Source organism: Nelumbo lutea, chromosome 7 (assembly GCF_056320005.1).
Source record: "Nelumbo lutea isolate HS-2025 chromosome 7, American lotus-T2T, whole genome shotgun sequence".
NCBI classification, from domain to species: domain Eukaryota; kingdom Viridiplantae; phylum Streptophyta; class Magnoliopsida; order Proteales; family Nelumbonaceae; genus Nelumbo; species Nelumbo lutea.
In genome coordinates this window covers 7,790,736-7,799,915 of record NC_142690.1, presented here as the reverse complement: position 1 = coordinate 7,799,915, position 9,180 = coordinate 7,790,736, and the positions used below count along the sequence as shown (strand labels likewise).

The 9,180-nt window shown below is 37.9% G+C and overlaps 1 long non-coding RNA gene across 1 annotated transcript; it reads right to left on the bottom strand.

Moving 5' to 3' along the window:
- Window positions 1–1,498: 1,498 nt before the first annotated feature.
- Window positions 1,499–8,360, bottom strand: LOC148844903 (uncharacterized). Its single transcript, XR_016102469.1, has 3 exons — window positions 7,985–8,360; window positions 6,815–6,911; window positions 1,499–1,945 (listed from the first exon to the last, which is right to left on the bottom strand). It is a non-coding gene; the product is annotated as an uncharacterized LOC148844903 (long non-coding RNA).
- Window positions 8,361–9,180: the final 820 nt, after the last annotated feature.

Here is a 9,180-nt window from a genome sequence, read left to right as displayed (position 1 = left end):
TGCCCACACCTGGATTTTTATCTTAGATTTTTCATACATCTTTGATCTACGTTTTGCATTTCTTTTATTTTTAGAAAAAGAGCTCCTAAACTGGGGTTGGACTATTGGAGTTACGCTACTGCACCACGCAGCCCCATCATCGATGGGTTACCTCTAGGGGTGTCAATTGGATTGGACCTCCAATCCAATCCAATTCAATGTGAGTCCATTACAAATGGACCAGGTCCAATCCAATCCAATAAATATTTTGGACCAGTCCAATTCAATGTCTGGACAGTCCAATCTGTTCTAATTTTTTTAATTTTAATTACTTTCAACCAAAATCCAGTCCATTGATATCTATATTCTTATCTTATATCAATGGACCAGATATTGGCTTAACTCAGCCCAATCCAATATAAATTTATTACGGATGGACCAGGTCCAATCCAATCTAATAGATATTTTGGACTGGATTGATCCAATTCAATATGTCTTGTTGGTCCATCCAAATTGATTTTGGACTAGAAGGGGTCCAATCCAAACCAGTCAATTGAAAGCCTTAATTACCTCATCACCATCAAAACTAGCCAAATGATTTCTAACATGCATTTAGAGTATTTAAGGCTCTAGATAATCTTTTCAAATATGGAATATTCCCATGTTATCCGTTGAGTGCATGTGCCCATCAATCCCAGCAATATCGCAATTTATATGCAAGATTGATGTGGGGGCGTTATTTATTATTATTATTATTATTATTGCATTAATAAAAAGCCAACAACTAAACAATCAAACTGGATCGACTCGAGTTGAGATGGTCGGTTCTAAAAGAACCTATTCAATTTTTGTTTAGCAAATGATAGAATACGATACATTGATTTGGTTGCGGCACTACAAGAAAAACGGTCAAAGGCGGTAGTCGTAAGACCACAGGCTTAGCCCTTTAGACTGTTGTCTCAGAATTAAGGTGGTGGTCCTAAGTCCGCCCCCTAAACCACTGCCGGCTTAGGTCAAGACCGCCACGTTAGTTTGGAAAGACTGCTGCGATTCAGTCATTCCTAAAGCGGTGGTATGTCAGAAGCACCGGTTCAGAGTTAATAAAGGTGGCGGTCTAGACTGCTGGCTTATAACCCTTTAGACCGCTGCCTTAGGTCGCTCAAACTGTTACTAATGTTTTTTGGTGGCGGTTCGGACCATTGGCTTAGAACTCTCTAGACTGCCGCCTTAGGTCAATCAAACTGTTGTTTCTGTTTTTCAGGTGGTGGTTTGGACTGCCGCCTTGGAACTCTTTGGACCGCCGCCTTGGGTCAGTCAAATTGTTGTTTCTGTTTTTAGGTGGCCGTCTGGACCGTCGGCTTAAAACTCTTTGAACCGCCTTAGGTCGGTCAAACTGTTACTAACGTTTTCAGGTGGAATTTTGGACCGCCGGCTTAGAACTCTCTAGATCGCCACCTTAGGTCTTTTTTTAGTACCTGTTTAATATAGATCTCATGGCAGATAAATAAAAAAATGCAAATTAAAAATAAAAAACTATTGATTAAATTATTAATTATTATAAAATCCAAAAGAAATTGCTTAAATACAATATCCAATAGACAAATAAAAAAATACAAGGCATTTAAAAAAAATCTTCTTGAATAATGTAACACATCTTCTGATTTAATTCCACCACCCACAGCTGCAGCAACAACAAAGCCACCCTTCTCTGTTATCAAGTCTTCTTTACCACTTTCTTCCAACCTAACAGCTTGAGCAAAGTTCTTGGTCATCTGTTTTATGAAATCACTAGATATTGAGATTGGATTTCAGTGCTCATTGCCACCAACAGCAGGAACAACCATCAAGCTGGCCTACAGTTTCTTCCTTTCCTACATAGCTTACTGGTGATCCTCGTAAAAATCGAAATCAAGCAGGATGGTCACATCAATTTCATAATTCTTGAAAGTGTTCAACATTTCAATTCCTTGTTTCAATTTGACATGCAAAAAAATACTGGTATTAGATAGGAAAAGAAACTAAGGTTGACATGAAAACCCACATGCAAACAAATAAAACACAGCCAACAGTATATCATCCAAAGTGATAATTTCAATCTAAGTACTCGACTTAAAAATTTTACACTGTATCAAGGGCCCAGACCCTTTCAAAATTTAACGAAAGCTCTAACCAAGCCTGCACAAGTTGCACCCAGCCCTCTGGATATGGTTGAAATGAGATGCCTCGGTTCCCTAGATAAGAGAAAGACCTTTAGCACTGTCTTCTCCTATTTCTAATTTGATATATAAAATATTTACAACTGCTGGAAAGGCAAACTAAAAGAAAATCTCCTCCCAGTTGCCTATCTATTATCAGAGGCAAGGTCTGTTGGAAAGCCTTTGTAGAAATTGTTCTCATAATTCTGAAGGCCAAGGCTTATCAACAATCCAACATGGATCTTGTCCTGGTATAGAAAAAATCTTCGGCTGGAGACAGAGAGAACTTTTTACCCAGCTACTTTTGACCACAATCAGGTCATCCGTGTCAAAGGTTATGGAATCACTAAAAAAAGGCTCCTATCAGTATATCACAGTGGCGTGATGGTAAAGGTGCAGGCCAGACACTAACTCGTGACATTGTGAAAGAAACTAAATCCCAAAGATCTAAAGCAGCAAGTGAGACTTGAGAACATTATTCAGAACAGATGGTAAGCTTAATATTTCTGGCTCGCAATTTTTAGTTTGATTCTCTTTCCCCAAAGAAGAAGAAGATGATGAAAAAGGGTTAACTTCTAGTCCTTATCCTTTCTATCAACTTAACTTATTCAAGCTCATGGGTCAGCAGCTGATGGAGCCTGAGGGTATTATTATTCTCTTTTTGTCTAAGGAAATTATTTATAGTTTTCTTCGCATCTTCTCCAAGTGAGGCACATGGGGTGATGAGGGATTCTTCATTTGACTTCTTAGCCAGCCTCGTTGGGAATCCCTCTGACTTTTCCAAACCCTACTGAAACAAGAATCCTGATTAAAGAAAGAAATCAGAAGATTAGAAGGCAAACTTCTCTACCACAAATATCGGATCTAAAGGGTCTTATCAAAGTGCTCTGCATGTGGTAAACCGTCCATCTAAAAGGATTAAATGTCAATCTAGCCCTTCCACTCCCTTTGCTTTCTAATCAACTTGCCTCTTTTTGAGCAGCCCTCCGTTGTACCCATCTGATGAGGGCGGATTTGGCCCTCTAGTAAAATTGTGACACGTGGCACCCCGTGACAACTAGGAAAACACCCAGCCAACAAACTTACGAAGTTGTTGACCCACCAGGGCACCTGTCTGGCCGGCCTGGCGCGACCTGCGCGAGTTGCGCACGGGGTGAAGATGACTGTGATTCCAAGAAATTGGTTGTTGTTGTTGAATGTGATTCTAGTTTTGAGAAACAAGAAATAGATGACTGTGCCAAACACATTTGGTGATTCTCGGGGTGAAGATTCTCAGAATCCATTCTTTTCAAGTGAAAGGATTCTGAGAATGAGAATCCCTAGAATTAATGCCAAACAGAGCCTAAATGACTAATGCACTCAGAGATGCATAACAATTGGATAAACAAACAATCGACTAATGATAAAAACACTAACAACTAGAAAGACATAAAGAATTACATAATGTGAAGCTAGCTAGCTAAAGCTTTTTAGTAGCTAGCTAAATTGATAAACTTCCAGAGTTGTTTTATTTTTTTCCTATGTGAATATTCTACCAAGGAATACACATTTCTTACAAATATAGAAAGCAACTAGAAACCCTAGAATTAAAAAACAAATCCTATTGGAGTCAGCTACATTAATCCTATGTTGCCATTCCATTTTGTTCAATGCCATATATAGATAAATTAAGGACCCTTAAATGATTTCTCTCTACTACAACCCATGTATTTATCCATTGCTCTTCTAGCCTCTAGAACTTGTAACAAATCACTTCTTACAGATTTTGTAGATGGTCTCCTTTGCACATAACAAACCTTCTTATTCTACTTTCCCTCATTTTATTACCTGTTGAAATACTCCTAGATTAATTCAAAAAAGCTGATTTCTAACCTTATATTTTCTAGTTTTCCCTCTTATCCATCTCAATGTTTACATTCCCACCACACTCATTTTTTAACATGTTGTCTTGACTTCCCAACATTACTCCATATAACATTGCTCATTTTACAAAATTTTACTTTGAATCGAAGTGGTACTCTCTTATCATATAAGACTCCATATGCACCACTATCTTGTCCATCATACTCACATTTTTATATGCTAAGTTTGAAACTTGTATAAGTGACCATGCAATATATGCTAAGTTACATTTTGAATAGACCTAAACCCAAACCAGTGTAAAATCATCAGTTTGGGTACCGAAGTTGCACCCTAGTATATGCCTATCATACCAATGTCAAACAAAATACTTACTAAGATTCAACATGTATTGCATGATCACTTATACATCACTCCGAATCCATTGCACTTGTATAAGTGATTTTTCTTTAAGTCCAGTTCAAATGCTACCATGTTAAAAGTGATTAACCAGCAACCATCTCTTCTCCAATGCTTCTCGTTTATCTTTCCTATTTTACTTTCTGCTGTTAAAAACAGAAAATAAAGTCAGATAACCAGTTCTAACTCTTTCTAGAACCCTTAAATTTCCCTCCATATTCTCCAAACCACCACCACCATCATCTATTTCAATGAGTGTCAGGATTTCTAATCAAGAGTCCATTATAGCTCAAACCAACTCCTTCAAGCTTCCTAGGGTAAGGAGACAATAGAAGAGAACTTAGGAAAGTTTGTCACTTGGAAGAGATATACTCATAAGGACAAGAGAATACAAGCAATGCAGAGGAGAAACTAGAGGGGACCAAAGAGATTTGTGATAATGGAATAGAAAAACAGAGAAGAAACTTTTGTGGTAGCTCCCACCTTGTTGAAGTATTGTCCCCATTCCCACATATCTCCTTTTCAAAATGACTGTATTGAACCTTTACTACAAAAACTAGTAAATCAGAACCAAAGATAATGACATATTGTGAAGGTATGGAAAAGCATAAAAAAAGCATGTAAGCAACAAAGAAAGAAAAGATTGCAAGTAAATGCCTGCACTATGTAGGAGAAATGGCTCTCCTTCTCTGAAATTCTACATGAACTCATGTGGCTTCAATTCCAATATTTGACTGTTGTGGTTGCTGAATTTCCATTAATGAACTTTTACCATGGCTTCGGTTGATGATGTTGTATTTGTGTGGTAATGGAATTTAAAATTCTTCCAGAGTTATGGGCTTACAGTCTTTGATGAGAACCAAAATTCAAGATAACTTGACTGGTTTCTGCCTGAGGTGTTAAAATCAAGGGAAAACCTCACTGAAACCCCCCTAAGAAATTTTAACTCCACTGTTAACCAAGAGGAAATCAGTTTTGATTTGATGGCTCTGGTTACTGGTTATTAGTTTGGTGTGAACTTGCCATCATTGGCTCTATTTTGGGTATTGTTTCCAAACGAAGGTAGTGAAGGTTTTACATTTCAGATTTCAGCTAAGTCCCATCTTAAAAAGAAGAAATGATATATTTTTAATTTTTAAATGATAAAAATCTTTTAAGTGAAATGGAAAAGCATCTCAGCATCAGGTCAAGTGGTTCTTACTTTTTACATGCCATTAAACCATTTGGGATCAAAGCAAAACCCCTTCAAGTTCAAAAGCACTAAAATTAGACTCTTTCTAGATGTACTCTATAATTAAAACTTTTAAAACATACAAAATGGTATGTTTTAACAGATTGTACCACAAAAGAACTGTATGTTTAAGATATTTAATTAAATTTAGCAAGAAATAAGTCTTGAGAAATGATATTTAACTTCTAAAACTAGATATAGAACCATGATATAAGCATATAACATGAAATCAGTACCCATATATGCAGCTGGAATTTTTGGAAATGAAGTCTTATCTCCATTTCCTTTATCTGTCTCGGTTGTTTGTATCAGAGCATCGATAGGTTGGTCCAGAAAAAAATAAGGTTAGTCCAGAAAAATTAGTCAAGTAAAAGCACTATCAATAATGCCACCATGATCCAATAGAAGTATAGGGGAAAAGAAAAAAACAGGATATTTATGAGATCAGTCTATCAATATTTCCATTCAAGTGGTGAGATGTGTATATATATTCTCTGTTTAGTTGTGTATCTCTTTTGGGTGCTTGTATATATGTATATACATACACACACACACACACACATTCTCTATTTCATAATAAAATTTCTCTAGCATTACCTATCAAAAAAAAAAAAAAAGAAAAGAAAAGAAAAAAATGACAGTACTATTTCAATGGATTCCCAAGGATGCAAATGAGCTGGCTGATTCTTTAGCTAAGCAAGGGGTATATAGGGAGCAATTGTACTGGGCTCAGTTTGTAATTGCTTTTTCCTAGGGATTTTGTTTACCCTGTTCTTGGATCCTTATTGTACATATTTGCTTACATTAATGAAATGAATAGAGGTTACCTTTAAAAAAAATCTAATAGAAAGAACTAAATTATTAGGCAAGTCAATACTAAGAAACTCCTGTATAAAAGTTATAACATCAAAAAACTGACAAGCAGCCTGTCTTTTAAGCTTGGAAGTACAAAAGAAATCTTGATAAAAGAACCTAAAGCCTTGCTACATCAAATCACACTACATTTATTGAGATTTTGGTAGAAATCAATTGCAAAGAAGAAGAGATGCAAAAGGAGCAGAGGAAGACTGATAATGCTTCGTATCATATTATCACAGATTCCCTCTTTGAGTAAGAGGTTGCAATTGGAGAAATTGTTTAAATAATATACCTTTTATGTTAACGAGGCTGGGTGTTGGTGCAATGGTTGGGTTGCTTGGTTGCGACTTGGGTGACCATGGTTCAAATCTTGGAAATAGCCTCGTGCACTGGCAACAATTAGGAGAAGCATAAAAAGTCAAAACTTCCCATTCTCATTAGGTTTCCTCCAATACTAAAAAGACTTTTGCAAAGAAAACCATGATCCACTAGCGTCCACCGCAACATTTTGAAACAGACAACACACTTAAAAAGAAAAGACAAATAGAACCAACAAATTTTTCCAATCTCTAGACCCACTTTGGCGGTTCAATTCTCTATAAATCCATTGTTATAACACATTCCTTACCAGCTACTCCTAAACACCAATCAAAGCATTGATTATATCTTAACTCAGAGTCTCAGACAAAAGTAGCCAACTACAAAATAAATCTCAAAACCAATAATATCACAGGATATGAATATCGGAATCATAAAGACAAGCATCAAATTGCTATTTTCAACCTTTTCTCTAACCCAAATCAGAAATTGCAAAATCCTCTATCTACTCGTTACTTGTCTGGAAGAAAAGCCCCATCAAGACCAATCAATCTTTGCATCTCCAAAACCCAACATCTAATATTAATTTTCTTACAGAATTTCATACGTTATTTTTTGATCAATAGAATTTCATACGTTATGGTGAGACTAAATGTATGAATCTGAAAACCAAATTGAAATTTAACTCAACGAGAGCGCCGCGTTTGTTGCTAAGCCTCTGCAACAATGTCTTCGTCCGCTTGAAATCTACTTTGGAATTGAAAACCTATTGGAAATCCATATAGACGTTTCCTCCAGATCCTAGATTCTTGTCTCCAAACCCAAGAACACTATACGATGACCACAGACAACTCAAAAACCAACAAGATTTGCTGAAGAAAAAAGCGAAAAAAAAAAAGGAAAGACGAAGACATCTAAGTTTCTTGGGTTCTGGCTTCTGGGCCTCTGCTTAGACTAGCGCCGCAACCAAAACCAAATGCCCTAAATTTGTTCGAGGTTGGAGGCACAAAGGAAACTTTAATGCAAGAACGAAAACATAACTTTAATTACATTATACTAATATAGAATGTTTTCACCAAAATTAATTGGAACTATAGAAAAAAAAAATCATGAATAAAAGAAAGGAAAAAAGAAAAAGACTCACAGGTTTTCAGATTATCAAGCTCAATACTCTGAGCATCTTCGGGTGGAACAAGCCTTCAGCACCAAAAGATCGACTCGCGGAGGTAGCAACAGAGACCGAAGTCACAATTAAAAACTAGCGAGCGAGAGAGAGAGAGTGAGAGAGAGAGAGAGAGATTGTAGGTATGGAATAATGGAAATGGTATTTGGGTTTTGAATTTCTAATTGCGCTTTTTAGTTCTAACTTCTAACGGTGGTCTCTATGCGACTTAAATGAATTGGGTTCGGCTTCTGTCGGTGCAAAGCCAGTGCTGAAACCGTTCGCACACTCGTTCGAACTCTCAACACCCCTTTCGCAGTATACGCGCACCGTTCCAAGCAGGATAAGGATGCGCCACGCGTGTTTTAATTCTTGCGTTGGTTTAATACGTGCGAAATGAATTAAACGGAGTCTATCATTCATGCCGTTAGCTTCTCATTAGTTCCTTTTCCATTTCCTGCTAGAGACTCACCGGACTCTGCCGTCACCAGTCACTGTCACTCTCTCCCTTTCTTACCGGCGGTGACTAACAGCCATCACCGGATCCCTCAGGTATTTTGGACTCTGCCATGATAGAAATCGGACTGCTATAACCAGCAACTGATAGAAGCCGGACTCCTGTCAACGGTAATCGTTCAAATTCGCTCTCCTTCTTCCTCCTCTTCTCCTCAGAATCCCAATCATCTCTCCTGTTGTATATTTCTCTCTCTCTCTCTCTCTCTCTCTCTCTCTCTCTCTCTCTCTTTCTCTCTCTCTCTCTCTCTCTCAACCAAAACCCAGACGCCAGGCCCTACAAGCTGAAAAGCCCATCTCTTCCTCTGTTTTATCCACCAGCTCCATCACCACCCAAGATGGCAACGGTGGTTCCAACTCTTCCACCGCAGCTACCACCGTTTGGGGCCTTTGGGCCTCTATCTTATCATCCATTTTACCCAGTTCTAGGCCGTCAGTATCGACGACCATGCAGCGTTTAGTACTGTCCTCCACCTCCACTGTTGCCACGATTGGCACTGCATTTTCCTACTTACGCAAGCTGCACCATTGCTGCAGAGAACCAGATTAAGAGCATGGAGGTGAAAAGTGGCGGTATTTCAAGAAGGTTTTTTCCAGCGAGATTTAAGGGGTCATACAGACGACCCTTCTGACGGGGTTTCCGAGAGAAGAGTAGCTGTAGGTGG